A 24,373-nucleotide genomic window follows, 5' to 3' on the forward strand; every position below is an offset into this window, starting at 1 on the left:
CAGGACATTTGTGGCAAAACAAGTTTGTCACACATCGTATTAGCTTCACTTCTGCTTTTAACATGTTCATTAGCATTTCTTGCCATTTGCTAGTTTATCATTTTAAAACTTACAAAATATGTAGAAAATTTGGCAACTCTAGTCTTTTTAATTTTTTGCTTATTAGAAAGACAAGCTTTTTCTGTTTTCCATATTTAGTTATTTTAACTTTTGACCTAAAGTGGGTGAATAAATAGTAGCTGGGCACTTCTGTACCTATGCATCATTGCAGAGCCTCATTGGTTTTAATGGGGCTTCCTGTAGGTAAATGGGTCTGGCTGCATGCACACAGCACATTGCAGAATCAGGGCCTCAGTTGCTCTGAAAGTGTCTGGAGTCCACAAGGAGGTGCTAAACTTGGGAAAATGTGGGTGATGATGGATCCTAAAGAGAAGATTGGCAGGGAGGTCAGAGCATAGCTGCCCTCAGTTCTAGATTTTGGAATTGTTGCCGACTTTTGCAATTTTATCACATACAGGCTTTTTTACCTGTCTCATAAAAACAATGAAAGACTGCCAAAAGAGCTGACACTTGGAATTTCCATTCCATGAGAAATTCTGCCATTCCTAAATGTGTTTTTGTTTCAAATCAGTATAAAAAACAACAGAGACAACTAAAAGCAGCAAAGAGTCCTGTGGCACCTTTTAGACTAACAGACATATTGGAGCATGAGCTTTCGTGGGTGAATACCCACTTCATCGGATGCATGTAGAGAGACAACTAAGTAACTTTCATTTCACAGGAAATTATCATTTCAATTGAAAAGTTCAATTTTAATCAACTTGAAACTTTTATTCTGATTTCAACATTTTAAAATTATAATTTATAATATAAAATAAATTTCAGAACAAAAAGTCATTTAAACAAAAAATATGCTTTTTTTCTCTCTTTCTTCTAAAATAAATTGTGTCAAAATATACATGTTCTTTTGGAAAGTTATGATTTAAATTAAACAGCATTTGCTAATGGAACATGGTTCCATATAAATCAGTTCTAGCTGCCAACTCCTTATTATTCCCTTGTTCAAAATAGCTGCCATCTCCAATTAAAAATCTCAAAGACCACCTCACTCTCCTATTTACCCAGGATTTTAATGATAACATCAAACCCTTCCCCAAACAACTCCAAGAGAAACTCTACAATCTCATCACCCACAAACCCACCCCACAGACCTAATACATGCTTTCCAAGGCACACAAACAAGGGAACCCAAGCAGACCCACCATACCTGACCCAGGAACTCTTAGGAATATTTTGACTCTTAGAAACCATCCTCAAGCCACTCACCCCACAAAGGGACAGCTTCCTCCAGGACACAACTGACTTCCTCCACAAAGTCCACAACATTAACAACCTACCTCTGAACCCCATTCTTGCCACCATGAATGTCATCTCCCTATACACCAAGACCTCTCACAATGACAGCATCGCTGTCTGCCACAAATATCTATAAGACAATGGACAACACTCAAATATCCGAGCCAAACATGTTGCCAAACTCACTCAATTCATCTTCACCCATAACAACTGTATATTCAACAACAAACACTTTGCCCAAACCATAGGAACAACCATTGATACTAGGATGGCTCTGCAATATGCCAACCTCTTCACAGGCCACCTTGAGGAAAAAATCCTGGACAAATGCTTCAAGAAACCAATGATATACCTGAGGTACATCAATGATATTTTCATCCTCTGGCCAGACGACCTAAACTCCCTCACAGATTTCCACCACAACCTTAAGCACCACCACAATCCATTTATTAAACTCTCTAGAACACTCTCACCAGTATCAACTTCCTGGACACCACAATCAGCTTAAAAAAATGGAACCCAACGGACAAGAAATGCACTGATCACCTCGAGCTGTGAAGCGGTTTTATTAGTGTGTAGATTTTCTAGCTGGGGCAGAAGCCCGAGCTCTGGGACCCTTCCTCCTCGCAGGGTCCTACAGCCTGGGCCACAGCCCCAGCCTGAAAGTCTACACAGCCCTGTGAGCCCGAGCTGAGTGGCACGGGCCAGCTGCAAGGTTTTCTTTGCAGTTTAGACATACCTTCTGAGTCCTTTTCCCAGTTGTTAAGAAGAGCTCTGTGTGGATCGACTGCTTGTCTCTCTCACTCCTTCCTAGGCAGTCATTTCCCATTTTGTATGTGTGCAACTGATTGTTCCTTCTTAAGTGGAGTACTTAGGATGAAATTCAGTAAGGACAAATGCTGTTTACTTCAGACCAGCAAGTTGGTTACCATTTCCGTGTTCCAAGCTGCCCCTTATAAACATGGTTGCCACCTTCCACTCTTTTCAATAAGACTGAAGCGAAACCCACAGACACAATAGCAGCCACTCTGTGCTTTTGGAGGAAGGCGGGAGGAGCTATGCAGGGGGACATGAGGGCAGGACAGAGGCTGCAGGGAGCAGGGGCGGCTCTACGAATTCCGCCGCCCCAAGCAGGGCGGCGTGCCGCACCGCTCGCAGTGGTGGGCGCCGGTCCCGCGCCTCCGCGGGACCTCCCGCAGACGTGCCGCTGGTCCCACACCTACGGTGCAGCTTCCGCAGGCATGCCTGCGGGAGGTCCACACGAGCCGCGGGACCAGCGCACCCGCCGCAGTCATGCCTGCGGGAGGTCCGGTCGTCCCGCGGCTCCATTGGACCTCCCGCAGGCATGACTGCGGAAAGTCCGCCGGACCTGCCTGCTGCCCTCCCGTTAAAATGCCGCCCCACGCGTGTGCTTGGCGCGCTGGGGTCTGGAGCCGGCCCTGGCAGGGAGGGTAGGAGATTAAGGAGAATAGAGTAATGTAAGGAGCAGGAGGGAGACGGAAGTGGTGCAGGAAGAGATAGATGGGGGTGAGATATGGAGAAGGACAGAATGACAACCTCCACACCCTGTGGGTAATGGAGGGGATTCCCAATGGAAAAGACGCATTTTTGCATTTGTATTGCCTTTTGTCCCTTAGGATATGTCCACTATGAGCTAGAGGTGTGATTCCCTTGATTGCGTACATGTTCTCGTGGTAGCTCGATGAGCGCGAGCGTGAGCCGCAGTAGCTTCAAAAGCTCAAAAGGCAAAAAAAAAAATTCCCACATATTTATTATTTTAGAAAATCTCATTAATTTTGAGCCAATCTCATGAATGTTGGGGTGTACAAGTCCTGGTTTCTAAATGTGAGGGTGGCTATGCTGGGAACTGCTAAACTGCTATCCCAACCCCGGGCACAGGACTTCAAAGCCACAGGACACACTTTTCTGAATTGGGCTGTTCCCCCTGCTCTCCTGGCACCTCCTCCGCTCCCTGCAGCTTCCCTCTTTCTCAGGTCCTGATTAATTGAAATTCTGATATCCTGGCTATACAAACTAGTGCTAATATCTTTGCTAATATGGCTGATAAATCATACACAGAACACAAAAGGTTACCCTGAAATGATAAATAAGACAGAAGCACATTTCTAAGAACTAACATATTTTGTTCACCATATTCTGGTAAGGAGCCTTTTCCCCCTCCAGAGTGTCAGAGCTGCTCAGAACAATCCAGTCCCCCTATTTTTCCCTTTTGTAATCCTCCTCCCTTGAAGGCCAGATGTTGAGGTAATCGTCCTTCCTAATGAAAGAGGTCTGTATACAGCTGGAGGCTAATTCTTTCTGCCAGCCTCGCTCACATGGAGTAGTACGCCATTCGGTGAGTAACGTCACTGACTGCAACAGGACTTCTTACAGAGTGAGATCCTACTCCAGCTGAATGGGGGTAGTGGAATCGGTCTCTTTATGACCCTTTCTTGTGCCGACCAGAAAATAAGACCCTTCCCTGAAGAGCCAAGCATGTCCAATCACAGCAGTTGTTTGCCTGGGAGCTAGAATCCAAACTTGGATCCCCTACGTGATTGGCACCTGCTTACTGCTACAAACTCAGATCTAAACTGGGCCACCATGCTCTGTTACAGAGTCAGGGCTGCTCATGTGACACTCAGACACTATGGCAGCCCTGTTTATGCCAGCCTGCAGCTCAGCCTGAATCTCGTGCATTTATGGTTGAGCTGCAGGCAGGAGCTGCAGTCCTCCTGCAGCACCTAGATGCTGCATTTGCACAGGGTGCCAAAACCTGGAAAGGAAGCAGCAGCGGTGGCAGTAGTTGATAAGTGCTGCTGGTTCTGAATGGGGAAAAAGAAGGATGAGAATGAAGTTAAAAAGGGGATTCCAAGAAGAGGGCAGGGGTCTGAAAAGGTATAAAATGGGGGACAGGGGCTGAAAAGGGATTTGGATAGAATGGGAGAGGCTGATAAGGGGTGGGGAAAACTGCAGGAGGCTGCCTCATACCCCACACTCTACATGACTCCAAGACTTCCACTGCCCCTAAAGTTGCAGGACTCTAACTAGCACTGTTACTCCTACAGGGCATTATCCGCCCCCAGATCGGGGGTGAGGCATGCTGACGAGGCAGTGTGTTTTGTATCTAGTGTGACCAGTTGCTGACCTGTTGCAAAACAGAAGGTGTCATTCACCAGGGCTATCAAACAGGCTGATGCCTTCACCAGCATTAAATCCATGCAATTTTTTTAAGGTCAAATTTATGGTTATATGAAAATTGCTTTGGAACATGACATTAGTACACCAAGCTGGGCAAAACTTGGTACCTCTACAGAGTGGCACAGAAACATAATTCTGAAGGCAGAGCCACCGCCAGCAGCAGTACAGAAGTAAGGGTAGAAGTACCGCAATCACACCTACAATAACCTTGCAATCCCCCCCAGCTGCTTTTTGGGCCAGGACCCCTTCAATTATAACACCATGAAATTTTAGATTTAAATAGCTGAAATCATGAAATTTATTATTTTAAAAATCCCATGACCGTGAAATTGACCAAAATGCACCGTGAATTTCGTAGGGCCCTAAATATGAGACAGACAGGATATTTCAGTTTCAGCCTTCTACAGATAGAAGTAATAAGAGCAACAGTTAGTCTCCATATGTATCAGTGAGCTAATAATGATTCTTAGAGTCCTGACAAAGCGAATGTATGAATAAGGCACTGAAGTAGGTTAATACTGTGATTATAGCAATTTTTGGATATTCACCATGGTACACTGTTGCAATCCACTTTCATTGTTGTCAACTACACAAATAAAAATTTCTTTCCTACTAAGGCACTCAGATACCGTACTTGAGGCTTTAGCCACAACCCTTCCTGACATGAAAAAAAATCCTTAGGTTTGGTACAGTGAAAGTGTTGCACAAGGCTTTTTGTCATGCTTTAACGGGAACTGCAAGGCTAAAACTTGGCACAATGTTTGAAAATGTGAAGATAAAACACAAATTATTTGTGTTGTATCCATGCAACAAACAGGCTCTGGTGCCCAACCTTATTACACAGGAGGGCCACATAAACCTAAGCACAACCTTGTGTGAGCCAAACAGATTCTACATATTTGAATAACATTTAAAGTCATTTGTATGGATTTATATTTTAAGTTCAGCTTGTTTTGTACGTATTTAGATAGGTTATGTCTATGTATAGTTATGTCTATGTACATACTTGTGTAAACTAAAACGATGTAAACATGACAAAAGCGCTAATGAATCAGCTGTTAGCATATTGTGTTGAAGGAGGCCGCAGGCCTTATGAAATATCTGGTGGGCCATGTACAGCCTGCAGGCTGTAGGTTGGGTACCCGAGCTCTATAGCAAAATATGAGCTGGTGAGGTTCAACCAATTGCTTCATACTAGCACCAAGCAATCTTTCCATGTCAGGAAATGCAATGTAACTTGGAGAGATCCTATTATCATAATTGGCAAGGAATTTACTGTTATCGTGGTTCAAAAAACTAATCACAGAATGTATTGGGTAAAGTCCAGCAAGCTACATGCCCAATTCTGCCCTTGGTTTTAAGAATTCCAGATTTAGAACTTGGAATTTATGAAAAATCTGCATTTTCCAGTAAATTGGGACAAGTTAACACTTAACACTCCTCTTATGTTTTCAGGGGTATGCATTCATAATTTTACTTAAAATGTTTTTTTAAAATACATGTGATTTTGAATGAATGAAAACTCATCTGCTATGAATTCCAAGATTTCAAGGCTTGTCATGCACAATAGGTTAACACAAATCCTAGTTTAAATGCTGACAAAAGGTACTGCTGAATAGTAATGTAAATGCCATCTGAATGTTGTCTTGGTCATGTCATCTTAAGTATATTAATGTTTCTTCAATATTAAAATCTAGCTGTCTGAAAACATATTCCCAAGGTTTTTAGCTTACGTGAGCACTACTGACAACAGAGAATTCATTATGTTACATTGGTACCATCGTCAATCGAAACTGTTCATAAAAACTTTTGAAATATTAAGGTTTATAGAATATTTAGGAAGGAAATAACATAGTTCCATCTTTTATATGGACTGCTTCTTACAGACTATCATATCTAAATGTTTCAGGTTGTCAACCCTGAATAACTTTGTTACAAAGGAGGCATTTAAAGGGTTTAGAATTTAATGCAGGCCAATAACCTTGAATATTTTAAAGCAGCCAAGTAAGAAGCTTAACCACACTTTTAAGCAAGTCTAAAGAGACATCATTTGAAAGGTGCTTATAGCTACTGCCTCTTTATTTTCAGATTTCAGGCTTTTAGAAACTCTGGTTTAAACCTAAAGGGGAATTTTTTTCCCTTTGAACTAGGTTACTTGAAATGGAAATTTCATCAAGGACCTTGGAGAATTCAATCTCCCCCAAACATCAACTGCTTTGAAAAATTCAGCCTGTGTTTGGATATAATGAGTGTAGTAACAGAAGTGACAAAATTTGTCCTGCAGATGTTATAGGGCAGGTTGTAAAAGACGTTATTATAATAATTTAACGTCATCAGATGGAAACTTACTGTACTATGTATTCCGAAGACACCAAAGAATGCATAATCTTGACCTCTGTAGATGTAAGTGTATTTGATGGTCAATAAATTCACACGACAAGTTTAAAATTATATCTCTGGATTTCTCCACATTTCTGAAAGCAACATGCCAACTAATCTGCCCTCAGTGTCTTTCCTTGTCTTTATCTCTTCAGGATAATTCACTTGCACAGTACCCCTGCTACTTAGCAGCTCAGAAGATTTAAAAGGAAATTCGTATGCCTTATATATTTAAAAAAGGATTTTAACAATGGGTAGAAATCCCTCTTATAGCTACATCCATCCATCCACTGAAACCTCATTTTCTCAAGAATTCTTTACAAATTACTTACCCAGCAAGAAGACATCTAGGAGCACCATGACAACATGCACGTGGAAGAAGAAATTAGCCCAGCCAGGACCTGAACTCTAAATAACCAAGGCCTCTCTGAAGACTCTCTAGGCCTCAGAGACTCATGGGGCAGAAGCCTTCTCAGGCCAGCCTACAAGAGCTACCCCATCAAAGGAGGATGGCTGGGAGCAGCAGCAGAGTAGTTTTACAAAGCCAGTAGCCTGGTGAGGTCATCAGTGCATTTATTTTCCAAAAGGAGGTGTTCCCCACCATGGGAGGGGAACAGAAAGGGTGGGGTTATGGAAGGTTGGGCCACCACCTTCATTCTACTCTCTCTGTTCCACACCATCCTTCCATCATTTGGTCCTCTCACTACCATACATTCCCTTCTACAATATTTTTGGTTTTCCTCTTCCCTTGCTGCCCCCTCCCCTTCCTTACACCTTCATCCCACCTCTGCCCCTTAGTAAAGTACAAATAAAAAATATTTAACTAGCAAGTCCTGTGCCAATCCGTACCCCATCATTTACTTTTATGCTGTATCACTTTCTCATGTGCTTTTATATCTTTTAAGCACTGGTCATTCAAAGACTTATGCATGTGCTTAGTTTTACCTATATCAGCAATGCTTTGTGGATTTAGCACCTTAGACTGCAAACTCTTTGGGGTAGGAGCCATGTTTTATTGTGTGTTTTCAAAATGCCAAAGGCTGGCAACCTGGTGCCATGCCAAAAGAAACGGGGATGGGGGAGGGGAGTGTATTGGCATCAGGCTGGAATAGTGATATAGACAGGGATATCACAAAAATTTAATGTTTATCACTCCTCTACAGTGTCAATAAAAGATGGAGCTGTGAATTTGTTTCAACACAGATGGGTTTTGTCATTCGCAAACATGATATATATGTATTTTAAATCAAGATTAAATCAATATTGATTTCATCACACACACACACACACACACGGGAGTTTTGCCTAAGTAAAGAGTGCAAGAATCAGTCCCTAAAATTTGATCGTGCAAATTTTAAACTGGTTTCAAATTTGATCCAGTATAAACATTCCTTTATAAAATTGGATTGTAACAATAAAAGAGCCATCAAGTCCGATTACTTGTTAACAGTGCTATCTTTATATTTGTCTAGCTTGCATCTGATTATCAGACAACAGGGAATCCCAGATTCTGGTGGGTTTTGGTGTGTTTGTAGAAATTCCTACCAAATCTTCTGTATATCTTTTGACTGATGTCATGGCCATGATTAATTTTTCCCACCCTCAAATCAAAATCTCTTTTAAAAGAAATTATTTTCTTTCAGAACTGGAACACAGAGTAAATTTTTTTTTAAATATATATCTTTAATCATATTCAAATCACTTTAGGGATATCTAGTCTCAAGCAATTGGTTTTATCAGCAAATGCAAACTCTCCTCTATGATTTCAATCTCTTTAGCATGTTGATAGTTTATGTATAAAAATAATATGAGGAATTACTTAATTCAGTAACTAATGTACATAATTTTCTAGGTTTTTAAATATATAGGAATTGGCTTATCTTAATTTGCTGAGTGACCATGATCTTGAAAATAGCTGTGAGATTATTTAAAGTGAATGAATAATGAAATCATCTGATTTTCTAAAGGTTTGTAAATTCAAAGCAATTTCACTGTTCTCATGAGAACTACCTGGAATCCTTGCTGCTGGGTAGAATAAGCCCATTTTATCACTAAACCTAAAAATTCATGAGTCTGCATCAAAAGTGAAATGCACATTGGCATTACAGCGGGACTATCATAGTACATTCCAACGTTTGTTAGAAGGTCCTCTTGAAGAGCCAAATCCTGCCTGCCTGACACAAGCAAGTAGTCTCAATAAAGTCAGCGGGTATGCCCATATTAGTCAGGGGAGCAGGATTTGGCCTGAAAAGAACACAGATAAATATTACCCTCCTGAGGGCATCATCAAAGCATGCACATATACCTTACCCACAAAGTCCAGTCATTTCTAACATTTTAACTATTATTTGGATTTCTAATCATGCCTGAAGTCACTCCTTCTTAAGACCTCACTAGTTCATCCATCCCTCTCCACTCCAACCCTACAGTTCAATTATTTATCCATAACCTAATCAACTCCTGCCTTGATTATGGTGACCTCCTCTCTGTCCTTCTTGATATCTACAACTTGCCCTCTTCAAAACATGCTGCCATAATAATCTCTCTTGCACGCTTCTGTGGCTATGTCCTTCTGATTCTTCCTTGCACCATCTCCCCCTCACTCTGGATATTAAATGTTGTTCCTGTTTTCAATGCCCTACATCAGTGGTTCTCAACCAAGGAGTACACAGACCTCTGGGGGTACTCAGAGGTCTTCCAGGGGGTACATGATCTCATCTAGATATTTGCCTAGTTTTACAACAGGCTACATAAAAAGCACTAGCGAAGTCAGTACAAACTAAAATTTCATACAGACAATGACTTGTTTATACTGCTCTGTATACTATACACTGAAAGGTAAGTACAATTTATATTCCAATTGATTTATTTTATAATTATATGGTAAAAATGAGAACGTAAGCCATTTTTCAGTAAGAGCGTGCTGTGACACTTTTGTATTTTGATGTCTGATTTTGTAAGCAAGTAGTTTTTAAGTGAGGTGACACTTGGGGATACACAAGACAAATCAGACTCCTAAAAGGGGTGCAGTAGTCTGGACAGGCTGAGAGCCACTGCCCTACATCACACATCTTCCACCTATATCAACCTGGCCTCCTTTTTGCACCCCCATCAATCCACTTTCACTCAACCAGCAATGTCACCTTTGACACTGTCAGAACTATGAAGGGAAGGGTAACAGCCCTCCTGTGTACAATACTATAAAATCCCTCCTGGCCAGAGACACCAAAATCCTTTTACCTGTAAAGGGTTAAGAAGCTCAGGAAACCTGGCTGACACCTGACCCAAAGGACCAATAAGGGGACAAGATACTTTCAAATCTTGGTTGGGGGAAGGCTTGTGTTTGTGTGCTTTGTTTTGGGGGTTGTTCGCTCTTGGGACTAAGAGGAACCAGTCTCTCATATTTCAAACTTGTAAGTAACAGCCAGGCAAGGCGTGTTAGGTTTATCTTTTTTTTCTCAACTTGTAAATGTTCCTTTTTGCTGAGAGGATTTACCTCTGTTTGCTGTAACTGTGAACCTAAGGCCAGAGGGGGTTCCTCTGGGCTCTTTGAATCTGATTACCCTGTAAAGTTATTTTCCATCCTGATTTTACAGAGATGATTTTTTAACCTTTCTTTCTTTAATGAAAAGCCTTTTTTAAAGAACCTGATTGATTTTTCCTTGTTTTAAGATCCAAGGGGGTTGGATATGGACTCACCAGGAACTGGTGGGGGGAAAGGAGAGGGAATGGTTAATTTCTCCTTGTTTTAAGATCCAAGTGTTTGGATCAGTGTTCACCAGGGAAATTGGTGAAGGGAGATATTCTGGGGGGAGGTAGATAGAGTTTCCCAAATAACTCTTAAATGATTTGGGTGGTGGCAACAAAACCAGATCTAAGCTGGTAATTAAGCTTAGAGGTTCTCATGCAGGTCCCCACATTTGTACCCTAAAGTTCAGAGTGGGGAAGGAACCTTGACAGACACCCATATAGTCTCTCACACAAACATCTCCATGTCTCTTCCACATCTCCTAGGGCTTGAACTTTCCCAATTCCTGTTTACCAAGCTACCATCCTCATTTCATTCAAATGTTTTCTTTTAAAAAAAGCACAACTAGACTTGTTTCCTAAGTATTATTCATGAACACAGTGGTGGTGTGAAGATCAGTTCATTAATGTTTGTACAGCACCAAGATATTATGATGAGAGCATCATAAAAAAGCCCAGGAGAAAAATCAATAATTTTGTATTCAGTGCAGGGTTTGGATGCCTGCAGTAAATAATGCATGAGGCCACACAATGAATGATGAAGATAAAAAGAAATACTGAATAACTACCCATTCAGTTAGCACTGTCTATCCTGGACACTGAATTACGTAGGGGGTCCTGTGGGAAAAAAGTATGTGATCATGTAATTAAAGACTGTTTCATAATGCATTCACACAAGGGAGCTGATTTAAGGTTGCACAGACAACTTTAATTCTGGCTTTTCCTAACCTTTGAATGCTTGACTTTGCAACCTTAACAATCTTTTAATGTATTATTTTTGGATGTAGTATTGTATATGCTCTAGTTAAAGATATTACCAAGAGAAGGAAAGTAAGCAAGACAGAGACTTTGCATGTAGTTTTCAGTTTTGATCTTCAATGCTTCTTCAGAATTTCATATTTTTGACATTTTAAAATGTATTCTAGACTCTCTTCCTCAACATCCAATTCTCCTTAAAGGAGTTGATAGCCCATCACATCTTGAAGAGAGACTTCAAAACCACTGAATTTATTAAAAAATGGTATTCCTGAAGCATCCATAAACACTCCTACAAAATATCCATTTAGCAGATATTGCATATAAATGCCTTATAAACATATAATTACTAACCAAAACGGATAGTGTGCCTGATTGTTTCTCTGAAATATTTAGTTAATTACATCTGATTTTATACATTTCACTTCAACCTACAACTTACCTGAATATCTGACACTGGCAGAACAAAGCAAAAGTGGAGTATTAATTCTGTTCCATCAGTAAAATATTACAGACGTTTTTGCCTGCACTTTAATATTATCAGAATGATAGTCTACAATATGGTGATGGCTGAGTACTATCTCCCTATTACTTTGATGGCAATTTTACAGTTAAAAATGAAATTAATAACTAACCTCAAAAGACTTATTATGTTTAATTACTTTTCACTCCCTGAATCATTCTTTTCACTATATAATCTCTCCTCAAACTCAACTGAAAGAATCTGAGGCGGTATAATTAGAGAACACACATTAGCTGCTCAACATTTGCTGGTTGTTAAACTGCTGCTACACGGAAAACAAGCTGACTCTAGAGAGAGCTTTCCTTCCATTTGCAGAAGAGACTACTATGAAATATTAATATTTGTAAACTCAGGGGCAGATCCTTGGGGGCATTTAGACAGCCTTGCCCTGCTCCCCTGCAGCAAAGCAGCCCTAAAACCTGGGTAACTGGCGCCAGAAGGATCCAGGCTTCTTGACTGCTTGTGCTTACTGCAGACAGTTTAGGGGCACAAGCTGCTCCAATAAACCCTGACCACCATAATGGACCTTTTAGGAGTCAGCAGAATTTAGAGAATGTCCAGGCTGGCCTAGGTTGTATCAGACAATCAGCCTGGTGCAGACTGGCCCAGGATCAGGAAGCACGAAAGTGGCCTGAAGTCAGTCACCTTTACACCGTCCTCCCTGTGATGTTGCACTCTATATGATTTTATGAAAATATGCTAATGTCACTGGAATATGCTTCATGCAAAAAGTCTCTTGTAAGGTATCATTAGAAAGCTTATAATCTACTGAGTGTGATCATCCTATTTGTATAAATGTATCACTCTTGTATTGGAAACTAGAAATATGAACTATAACTGAGGGCCTATTGTAATTATGCAAAGTGTGGGCCATTAATGGTGGTTTGAAATCTTGATGACTCATTAACCAGGACAATTGTCTGCAGATGGATGTGTTTTACCTGTAAGTCTTCCTGTATACCTGTGTGCTGGCAAGTGGGCAATGAAGTCTTGCACTGACATGTGATCATGTCACCTGAACTGGAATCCATCCTTAACCTGGTGTCTTTCCATTGAGAAGGAGGGGGTGGGAACCCAAAGAGGGACAAAGGATTCCCGCCTTATGCAAAAGATATATAAACGGGTGGAACACAACAAAAATGGGGGAGCCATCATAAGGAATCCCCTAGCTACCACCTGAGCTGGAACGAGAGCTGTACCAGGGGAAAGAATTGTGCCCAGGCCCAGAAGGTGTCCAGTCTAAGGAAAAAAACTTATTGAAGTATCTCTGAGGGTGAGATTATCTGTATTCAGTTTGATTAGACATAGATTTGCACATTTTATTTTATTTTGCTTGGTGACTTACTTCGTTCTGTCTGTTACTACTTGGAACCACTTAAATCCTTCTTTCTGTATTTAATAAAATCACTTTTTACTTATTAATTAACCCAGAGTATGTGTTAATACTTGGGTGGGCAAACAGCTGTGAATATCTCTCTATCAGTGTTATAGAAGGTGAACAATTTATGAGTTTACCCTGTATAAGCTTTATACAGGGTAAAACGGATTTATTTGGGTTTAGTCCCCACTGGGAGTTGGGCATCTGAGTGTTAAAGACAAGAACACTTCTGTTAGCTGCTTTCAGTTAAGCTTCAGGGACTGAAGCTTTGGGGCAAATAATTCAGACCCTGGGTCTTTGCTGGAGCAGACGGGCGTGTCTGGCTAAGCAAGACAGGGTGCTGGGGTCCCGAGCTGGCAGGGAAAACAGAGGCAGAAGTAGTCTTGGCATATCAGGTGGCAGCTGCCAAGGGGGTTTCTGTGATCTAACCTGTAACACTCCCTATATTTCTTGAACGCAGTTCAGGGTCTGGATGATCATTTTCAATACACACATCAAAATATCTGATACTGATTAGGCGTGATTTTCAAAAGATTAGGAGCATGTGCAAAACATGCATGCTACTTCATTCCTAAACCTCTGAAAGTTGGGCCCAGTAAGAAATCCAGATATCTTAAAAAGGACATCTTAGGTATTCAAAGCCCAACACTGCAAGGCATAAGCACCTCCTCTGAAGCACTCTGCACCTTCAACTCCCAGTGACCTCAAAGAGACTTCATGGGATCAGGATCCCGGGTTTGTAATCCCTTCTGAAATGGAAAAATTCCCATATTTGACTAGTCTTTCTCCTGCTCTTTAGTCTGGTTTTTTTTGGTCCCGACCCTATTTTACTTCCTATTCTTTAACTTTACCTTCGTATTTAATCTCTAATGTGAAACTGTGGAAATCTTGTCAAGTGCTTGTTGAAAAATCAGACTACAACCACTGTATTTCCTTTACCTATTAAGGTAGTAATAGCTTCAAAGAACTGCAGCAGCTTAGTTAAGCACCACCTCCCTTGCTGGAATCTGTTGCTCGCTAGCCTTAAAGAATGGTCATATCAGTGTTCTACCTTTTCTGAAGCTCTGATGGTGCGCCTTTGTAGTTAAATGCCAATCTAGTCGTTTTCAAAATCATCGGTTTTGCGCAGCATTGCTAATTTTCAGGGCCTGCCTTTGTTTCCTTATTGAAGGCAGATGCTGAGGGATGCTACCCCTCAGACTACTTCCTCTGAGAGTACAGCTAGAGGAAACCAGGGGTCCCAGCAGCTAAAGGGGCGGGCTCAATCCTGACTGATGTCGATGGGAACGGGAACAAGTCCACCATGAACAGATGCCTAATAAGATATGCAAAGACCATTTGCTCTAAGAAACTCAGATATTATTTAGCGCTCTGCTCTGTCTTCGTTCTTAAGGATGCCCAACTCATTCTTTTATTTATTGTAAATATATTTTATATACCCCATTATTTGATTATGTTATTCTACCAGTTATTGAACGTCTAAAAACCTTGGTCTCCAATCAATACCTGGGCTTGAAATATCATTCTTGTACATCTCCATGGAGACTGAAGTAAATGCACTGTTGTCGTAGTAATGTGTTAGAACTGTGTTTATCAGTATGTAGGTCATACTCATAAACCACAAGGAGGTCAAAGCTATTTATATAAAAGGTTAATGTGCTGACTGTCTCCATATCCATAAGAACTACAGTAAAACCTCTTAGCCCTGTGTCAATACCCTTTTGAAATAGTAACAGCCTGCATATAATCTCGCAATATAATTTCACAAAGAGCCAAAGGTGTTTAATGCGCCCTCTTGTGCTTCTCCATCCCACTACTCTGGGATAACAACTTCTGCCTTGATGTGAAAGAGAAGAACCCTATAGAACAGGGATCTGCATCCAGGGAGAGGAGGCCAGCTGCAACACAGAACAGATTGTAAACGATGGCCAATATACTCCCACCTGCTTGCAGTGCAGAGAGGAGAAAAGACTGCATGGAGGCCTAGGGAGGGAGGGAGCGAACAAACGCCTGAGCTGGATGCCCTCCTGACAAATGCACACATACACTGTTGCTTACCCACTTCCCCCCACTGAAAAATATCTGGGTGGGCAAAGCCAGCGAGGGAAAAAGAACTAGAAAGGAGCTGCAATAAGCAACATGCTGACATGGTCTTCCCCCACCTCCATACACATCCTCCCAAAGTGCAGCTGTTCTGCAGGCAACGTTAAGGAGTTAATGCCTTCTGAAGCAATATGAACTCCCATTGAGTTCTTTCTGATTTGTCTTTGCAGAAGAAGAGAGGCAAAGAGGGATTTTCAGCCAATGCCCCCCAGCTTCTGATCCTGCCATGCTGCAAGTTGGCTGAGGCCTATGAGGCTGGGATCTTGTGTACCCAAACTCCTCTGCCTTTTTGGGTTCCATCCCTATTTGTTACATGCATCTACATCCTGTTGATCAGGAAGGGGGAGATATGCAGGCTCGAAACATTTCTGTTCCCTTGAACTTTTCAATAAGAGGGAAGCATTTGGGCTAATATCCACACAATATTGTTTTCTTGGTTGTGGAGTCCCCTCAAATAGGTGAACATGGGCTATTTGCTCTGCAGTTCTGGCCTCAGCCTAATGGCCAATTTTTAAAATATTCTTTGAGATGTCTCTCCCTCTTTTTTTCTAGAGCCACGTGTGTTTATTATTAATAATAATATTCATAACAGCTGGTGATGTTTTTTGGCTGAAAAAAATCTTCCCACCAAAAAAAAGGAAGGAAAACGCAGGAAAAAGTCATTTTCTATGGAAATTTTCAGTTTATCAATGGGAACCACCAACATTTTCATTTAGTTTTTCATTTAAATTTCTTCTTCATTACTGTTTTTTTTTAACTGATTTAAAAAAAAATCAAAATTTGGGGTTTTGGTGATGTTTCTCCTCAATTTCCTCTTTATTTATTTATTTTTCTTTCTTTCCCACTAACGCAATAGAATGAACAATGTCTACGGTTTAGGAATTTTTTTTCCACTTTTTCCCTTGTTCCACTCTGTAATTTTTCAAAGCATCTCCAATTTTTGAAAGAAGTGAGGATGTAATTTCACATCAGGGCCAGAAGGTACAGTGGACCATATATCTAATTAGCGGTCATTAACTTTGCAGGAATCAAGAATACAAAGAAAAAAATAATTTGTTTTGATCTAAGCCAGAGAACTCTGCACTGAAAACATGCCACAATTTCAATCTAGTCTTTTTTGAGACCCATCTTCAAAAGATGGTGACAATTCAGATTCAAAGAAAAGGGATTCTAAAACTCAACTCAGTTCTGATGTCCTTATTTGCATTAACTAGCACTTTACTTGCCAACAGTCCCACTGAAGTCACTGGGACTATTCACAGATTTACAGATTTTAAGGCCAGAAGGGACCAATATGATCATCTTGTCCAGCAGGTTGCCCACCACTGATCTAGTCTCAACTCCTGCATAACACAGGCCACAGAATCTCACCAAGTAATTCCCAGGCGTGACCTACACCAGTGCTTCTCAAAGCCGGTCCGCTGCTCATGTAGGGAAAGCCCCTGGCGGGCCGGGCTGGTTTGTTTACCTGTCGCGTCTGCAGGTTCGGTTGATCACGGCTCCCACTGGCCACGGTTCGCTGCTCCATGGCAATGCGGGCTGCAGGAAGTGGCGGCCAGCACATCTCTCGGCCCACGCTGCTTCCTGCAGCCCCCACTGGCCTGGTGCGGCAAACCGCGGCCAGTGGGAGCCGCGATCGGCTGAACCTGCAGCCGCAGCAGGTAAACAAACCGGCCTAGACCGCCAGGGGCTTTCCCTGCACAAGCGGCGGACCGGCTTTGAGAAGCACTGACCTACCCTGCTAGTTCCTAGATACACGACCTTGCATTTAGGTGTATTAAAATGCATGTTGCTCAAGTGCAATCTTGCCACGCAATGCTCTGTATACCGTCCTGTCATTATTTTACCACTACGCCAATTTTTGTGTCTTCTGCAAACTTTACCAACAATAAATTTAAGTTTTCTTCTAAACCACAGATAACAATATTGACTAATATTTGGTCAAGAATAGATCCCTGTGGAATCCATCAGAAATGCCTTCATTGGATGATGAGTTATCATTTGCAATTAGTTTTTGAGATCTATCAGTTAGCTAGTTAGTATATGCGGAATAAGTCATTCTCCAAGATGAATGATGTTTACTATTTCTGGCCCTTCCAGGATAAAGATTTTTAGTGAACAACTGGTGATAGACAGCAGAGCTATTATGTGTCTAAGGAAAATACAATTGCTAGTTTCTTTATACGTCTGAAATGCTGCAACATCTTCACTGAACTGCAAAATAAGTACGAGTCTTTCCACAGTGGTCTATGTTTTAAGCTTGGAACTCTGATTTTAAAAAAATGGCTGCCTTTTAAAATGATCTAACAGGCTTGGAGAGAGCTGACCCGCCATTATCAAGTTTTTAAGATCCTGTATACTAGCAAACTAGATCTATCTTATACCTCTAGGTACAAATCAACCCTCCCATGGAAATACTCATTGGGATGGGAATAGGAGGAGAAAAATTACTCAAAGATTCCCCTCACAAAATGTTTCCTAGATTGATCCAGGGGGGTTGGCCAATCACCACCATCCCCCTGCACCCTACAGAGAACATGCCTTCGGAACCTGCAGCTCTCCCAAGAGTTCGCTGTGGGCACAGGCCGTCCACACAGAGGACTCTCTGCCTCATAATGGGCTCCTGTGCAGCTCCAATAGTTCTTCTTCCATCTGTCACTGCTCAGTGATCCTTTCTATGTGAAAAGACTACTACAGTAGGGTTGCAATATTTGTTTTGGCATATTTCCTGTGGACATGCTCCATATAAGACCCCAAAACCTTCGTAGATCCTTCTGGGGAGGTACAGGGAATGTTGAGAAGACAGCTGCAGAGTGGTCTGACCCTCCCTTGCACATGAAAATGAGAAAACCTCTATACTGTCCCTTCTGCACTGGGACTATTCCCAAGTTTCTTAAGGAATTTTCTCTCAGGCCTTAGCCCTTGTCTACACTACAGCCTGATGTCAGTATAACTACAGCAGCATAGTTACTCAGGCATACCGACTGAACTCCCAGCGTAGACAGCACTATGTTGACAGGAGGGCTTCTCCTGTCAACATAACTACCATCTCTCGTGGAGGTGGAGTACCTACACTGATGGGAGACGCTCTCCCATCGAAGTAGGTAGTGTCTTCACTAAGTACACCTCTACCCCGATATAATGCTGTCCTCGGGAGCCAAAAAAACTTACCGCGTTACAGGTGAAACCGCGTTATATTGAACTTACTTTGATCCACCGGAGTGCGCAGCCCCGCCTTCCCCCGGAGCGCTGTTTTACCGCATTATATCCGAATTCGTGTTATATTGGGTTGCATTATATCGGAGTAGAGGTGTATTACAACAGTGCAGCTGTGCCACTGCAGCACTGCAAGTGTAGACAAGCCCTCTATCTCACATTGTTTATACCTATGGAAATCTTGTTTATTTTGCATATTTACCATATCTGCTTGGGGTTATTTGGTACTTTAAAAGGTACATCTCCAATTGCATGAAAAATCAAGCACGATTTAAAACATGTTTAAAGGGACTTCGTCAACTTGAAATTTATCCTTTTTTTTTTTTTTTTTTTTTTTTTTAAGGAGTTAAAAGCAGTTTCCGGTCCTGCACCTACCCCTGAGTTCTCTCCCAATTGTTCTGGTTTTACAATCATATTTTCTTGTTTTTAGTTTGTGTGTTTGTTTTAATTTTCACTCTGTTGCCATGTGAAAGACCTACACAAAAAAAGGAAACAAATGAAGTGGGAAGCAGTGAAACTAAACACACAGTGCTGTCAAACGGGCAAAGTCAACAAACTGAAAAAAACAGGACCATATTTTTCTAATGTCTTTACACTAAATCTAGCTATTACCTATAACAATAGTAGGTTAAAAAATTAAAACCATGTGATTTTTTTCCCAATATATATTGTCACTTGTAATTACAATATGTGTAGTATGTTTAAGCTTTCAGCCATTCTGCCTTCAGATAACTCAAATATATTACATAGGACCAAACTGGTACATATCGTATTACATTTACTGAGTGCGGCCCGTAATAGGACTATTGATTATTTACCCAAAGCACATAATCTACAAGAATCACAACCACATCTTTTCTGTATTCTTAAGGAATAAAACGAATGTCAGTGCCTGACACATATGTCATTGTGAGGCTGAGCCTGTTATCTAGTCAGGTTCACTCTACAGCTCTTTGAACTCCTAGGATAGGAACAAGTTATATGAAATGCATGAAGGGCTTACAAATTCAGTTACAGCATATATCAAAAGGGCAACGTATATGTTGACTAGTCCCCTCCTTATGAATAAGTTCCTGTTGTATTCAAAAAGTTTAGCGCTTTAAAGGTTAAGATTTCTGTGATTTTTTTTAAGGACTGTGAATGTATTAAGATATTTAACTAGATGCGTACTTAGGTGTCTGGCTTCTTGGATATGATAACTGAAACCAATACACTTTTCTAGTCATACTTCGCTTTGCATTTGTTTTACTAGAAGTTGATCAATGGATTTACCAATACATTATTACTGAGATAGTTAGAGCACATGACTGGGAATTGGCAGCCTTAGGTTATGTACTCAGCTCTGCCACTCCTTTGCTCCGTGATCTTGGATCAATTCTGCCTTCAGATAAACTGACTGCAAAGATAGTTGCCGCTGTGTAAGTTTCACCCATGTACAGTGAAATACCTGGAAGCTTGTTAATTTCCATAAATAACTAAATAAGATTTACAGCTAGCTGACCTTTGCATTGACAGTTTTCAAGTTATTTCCTATAAGCAGCCCAAGAATGTACAGCTCACCATTGCAGACATGAATATAACAATACCTCTTTATTTCAGGTAAAACTGGCCAGGCTTTCAATACCATCAATGTATTTGGGGACAGAATAGGGCCCTACACCTGTCTATGCCTAAACTTTCCCATCTGCAAAGTGGAAACAATTATTCTTACAATGGGGGTGTTTATACTATACTTAGAGCAGGTACCATTGTGAAAGATTCTACCATTCCTAGCAGAATTCCCCATATATGGCTGGAAACAGCACAATCTTTCAAAACAATAGAAATGTTAACGTGCACCCAATGCAACTAGCTTACTAGGAATATAATTCATTAATATTTTTATTAACCAAAGTTGAAGACTTTGGATTAAAAGATGGAATAAAAGTGTTGTTATTATCAACATGTCTGTCACTGTGGGATATTTCTTTCTCAGACACATAAGGATCTAGTCACTAATCCAGCCCTCTAGATGCATTTTAGCTACTAATCTGGATGAATACAGTAATTCCTGCTCAGTTACATTCATTACACGACAGTCTAGTATTTTGGGGGTGGATTTTCTCCTTCTAGAATCCTCTGAACAGAATTTCCCTGACACACTGAAGTCTTGATACCAAGCCTGTTGGGAGTCTTTCTACAGATTTCAAATGGTGTTAGATCAAGCACATTTGCCTGAAAATTTAATTTGCTGGCCTGTCTGATAGCTCTGCCCACACACCACCCTTTTGTGTGAGATGCTCCAAGCAGGGCTCAATCATTTTTTCTGGCCTCATCTATACGTACAGTAAAACCATTTGCAGCACTGGGTCAGCTGGACCCATTGCTGACAGTCACTGTCAGCAACAGGTACATTTCCTAGTGTAGACACAGTCTTATAGTGCAGTATTACATTCCTGCATTTTCACCTTCATCTGAATGGGTTATGAGGTCAAATCCTTATTTGGGACATACACTGCAGTAGGCTCCTAATTATTAGTTTCAGGTGCAAGGTTTTGTCTATTTTTACAATATGGAGAAATGGTAACATAAGAAAGACTTTTAAGAAAGTTAATCCCACACTGATCAGACTCTCAACTCCTTTGGCCAAACAATAACAAACAAAGAGATCTCTCCCCAACTTACACAGAGGTGTGTCTCAATTCAATGCAATTGTAAATGTAGTTTTAAGCTGGATGTCACTCCCTCAACCAAAATTGTTTAATCAGCACAACCGTGTAACCCATTTTGTCTAGACAGGATATTTAAAACAGGACCCACTCACTCTGAATTTGCTACAGTAAATTATCTGATAGCCATTTCTTGTGAATTATATCTATACAATGCCAAGATTAATGATTTTCTCATTCTATTTCCACTTGAGAATGAATTCAGAACTTATACCAACACTCAAAAGATCTCCAGTTAATGCTGCCAGTAACCATTTCACACAAGAGGTTTGTTATAGCAAAGCATCTGACCTCAATTAGTATATCAATTAATTTTGTTATACTTGATCCATAAATTATTGAAAAACTCATGTACGTACGGTGTGGAAACATAAATAAGTCTACTCCCTATCAACAAAATAAGCTCCTGACAGTGAACTTCTTTGATTTGTCATTAAATAAAATCTACATTTGTTTTTCCAGTTACCAGCATGCATCACAGCCACCTACAAACTAAACAGAAAAATAAATCAAAATACAGCACATTACAAAAACTTGGACTATCTGACTATAGTGATGGCACTTCAATTGCTTTGCCATCAGATTATAATGTGAGCAAATTCACCTGTTTTTCATTGTTTACAACACCCATCATTTGTAATGTCCAAAAACTAGACTCAACTTAACATAGGCTATTACTGTGGTACTCATGGCACTGTATTACTGTTGACTCTGGACATTTCGTATTTGAAAAGACTGAAAATAAATTTGATAAAATACAGTTACTGTCTCATAAAAATGTTCAAATCATAAAAAGAAATATTACTTTAAGCTGCAGTTCTAGTCTGGATATGAAGCTGTAAAAAACACACCATGGAGTTGCATGTGAATTGTGTCTCTGTGACTTCCATCTCAAATCTGCTCTATTTGCAGTTTTCCTAACTGCCAGTAACACAGTTTTAACTGGTCATCTGACAGTCAAGCTCTTTTTTCCCCTCAGCTTGTGCATTACCAGCAATGGTGATTCTGGAAGTGGAAGTTAATTAATAATTATATTGAAGAATTGCAAGACAGAAGAGAACTCAGCTCACATTCCCATAAGGAAGTTGGGAAAAATTATCAGGAAAAAAAACCTAGTAAGAATCTATTCTTCATTACAGTCAGTAGATGTGACTCTGGTTACACCCAGGGAGCAGATCTATTGAGTAAGAAGGTGTCATTTTACAGTCATTTTTTTGATAACTGCATTTGAAGTCAGAATAAGCAACTGGAAATTCTAAAAGATTTCAATGCTACATTATATTTCTAGAGCACCTTTCATTAAAGTGTATGGACTGGTGAAACTATGAAGTGTCAAGCATGACTCTAAATGAAAAGATCCAGCACCGTGTAACAGCTTATTGGTCCCATGAACACGTGTAAAGATGGCCGGCCATTATACGACCTCCTCTCTCCTTCTGCACAAAATTTAGGACCTTCATAAGGCATCACCATCTGTCACCTCCTGAAAGGATGTGTTGGTTTTGAAAGTGGGAATTCATTACAGAGTAACAGTTGTAGGCAGAAAAATGCCCATAGGTAGAAAAATAATACCGGTGGAACAGAGAATTTGAGCCATTAGACAAAAACAAAGAAGAAAGGATCAGGTATTTAAGAAAGAAAAATCAGAGAAAAGAAAAGGTAAGTTAGGTGTCTTCTCCCTTTCTTTTTTCAGATCTTTTCTCTATCCTCCCTCTTTTTTCCTATGTTCCCTCCAAAAAGAGAATGGTGGGACTGCTAAGCACTCAATTATTTTCTTTATCAGGGTTCAGATTTATATTTATTCCTGCCTGAATACAAATAGTCCTTAATTTGGAGAAATGAATGTAGGGATATATTCATGTTTGGACTCAAATAAAATCCAAACTAGATGGAAAGGCAACTTTTTGCCAAAATAAACAAACAAAAAAGGCTATTTTTTATGATCCAAAGCCTGGGCCCCATGGCGCTCATAAATTCCCATCTGACTAAAGGCTACCTGAGATGGACTTAACTACTGGAACATCTCATGCAGCCTCACAAGTATGCTTCAACTTGAGCATGACCTAGGGTAGAGTTTTCAAAAGCACCAAAGTGACTGAGAAGCCTACCTCTCATTAAGTCTAAGCCCTGGTCTACATTACAGAGTTAGGTTGATGTAAGGTGACTTACGTCGATCTAACTCTAAGCATCTACACTAAAATGTAGCTCCCACCAATGTAACTCGCCCACTAACCCAACTTAATAACCCACTGCCATGAGAGGGTAAAACTTGTTGATGTAGTTAGATCGATGCAGTGTCAGTGTAGACACTGCATTGCTTACATCAACTGTTGCTGCCTTCAGAAGCCATCCCACAATGCCCCACACTGAGAGCTAAATCGGTGTAAGCGCTCCTGGTGCGGATGTGCACCACCAACACAAGGAGCGTGGACATATAATTACTGTGGTGGCTGAATCCCGACATAACTTAAGTCGACTTAATTTTGTAGGGTAGACTTGTCTTTAGGCTCCTAAATGCTTAAGTCACTTTTGAAAAAGAGTTAAGAAATGTGATGATGGTCAGCAGTTTAACTAGCAAAAACCATCTAAAAAATGTCAAATACAGAAATGAGTGTGGTAACTGTCAAATTAAGTTAATTAAAACTAATATGGGCACAAACTGGTGGATTCAGAATCTGCATCCAAATTTGGTAGTTTGGTTCACCTCCATTAAACTTTTCATTTACATGCCACTGTGTAAGTTAAATTCCACAAGGAGATTTTCCATGTATAATACTGTATTAACATGGATCCTTAACCAAGGCAAACCAGTTCCCAAAAGGGATTATTAAGTCATTTGTAATTCCAAGAGACTGAAGTAAATATTTCATATTTGATTCATGGTCCATAAATATTTACACAGTGGGATTTCTCCATGTACTACAAGACCACAAGTGGTTCACATTTTTATCAAGGATGACTAATAAAAACTTACAATTCCCTACCCCAAGGCTACTAACACCCAAG

At 40.5% G+C, this 24,373-nt stretch overlaps 1 protein-coding gene across 1 annotated transcript in view; it reads right to left on the bottom strand.

The window, feature by feature from the left end:
- The window catches only part of DAB1 (DAB adaptor protein 1), a 418,072-nt gene that overhangs the window by 144,423 nt on the left and 249,276 nt on the right, over positions 1–24,373 (bottom strand). The window lies entirely within an intron of this gene.

Source organism: Mauremys mutica, chromosome 8, assembly GCF_020497125.1.
Source record: "Mauremys mutica isolate MM-2020 ecotype Southern chromosome 8, ASM2049712v1, whole genome shotgun sequence".
Lineage (NCBI taxonomy): Eukaryota > Metazoa > Chordata > Testudines > Geoemydidae > Mauremys > Mauremys mutica.